This window comes from Triticum dicoccoides, chromosome 4A (assembly GCF_002162155.2).
Source record: "Triticum dicoccoides isolate Atlit2015 ecotype Zavitan chromosome 4A, WEW_v2.0, whole genome shotgun sequence".
Taxonomy (NCBI): domain Eukaryota; kingdom Viridiplantae; phylum Streptophyta; class Magnoliopsida; order Poales; family Poaceae; genus Triticum; species Triticum dicoccoides.
In genome coordinates this window covers 518929658-518930550 of record NC_041386.1, presented here as the reverse complement: position 1 = coordinate 518930550, position 893 = coordinate 518929658, and positions in this window count along the sequence as shown.

Here is an 893-nt window from a genome sequence, read left to right as displayed (position 1 = left end):
TTAGGGTTCCCCCCCCCAACCCTAGGCGCATGGGCCCAAGGGGGGATGCAGCCAGCCCATGTAGGGCTGGTTCCCTTTCCTCTACAGCCCATTGGGCCCTCCGAGAGAGGTGGCCCCTCCCGGTGGACCCCCGGAACCCCTCCGGTGGCCCCGGTACAATGCCCCCGAACCTTTCCGGTGACCGTATGACAACTTCCCACATATAAATCTTCACCTCCGGACCATTCCGGAACTCCTCATGACGTCCGGGATCTCATCCGGGACTCCGAACAACATTCGGTAATCACATATACAAATCTTCCTAACAACCCTAGCGTCACCAAACCTTAAGTGTGTAGACCCTACGGGTTCGGGAGACATGCAGACATGACAGAGACGACTCTCTGGTCAATAACCAACAGCGGGATCTGGATACCCATGTTGGCTCCCACATGCTCCTCGATGATCTCACCGGATGAACCACGATGTCGAGGATTCAATCAATCCATATACAATTCCCTTTGTCAATCGGTACGTTACTTGCCCGAGACTCGATCGTCGGTATCCCAATACCTTGTTCAGTCTCGTTACCGGCAAGTCACTTTACTCGTACCGTAATGCATGATCCCGTAATCAATCACTTGATCACATTGAGCTCATTATGATGATGCATTACCGAGTGGGCCCAGAGATACCTCTCCGTCATACAGAGTGACAAATCCCAGTCTCGATTCGTGCCAACCCAACAAACACTTTCGGAGATACCTGTAACGTACCTTTATAGTCACCCAGTTACATTATGACGTTTGGCACACCCAAGGCACTCCTACGGTATCCGGGAGTTGCACAATCTCATGGTCTAAGGAAATGATACTTGACATTCAGAAAAGCTACAGCAAACGAACTACACGATC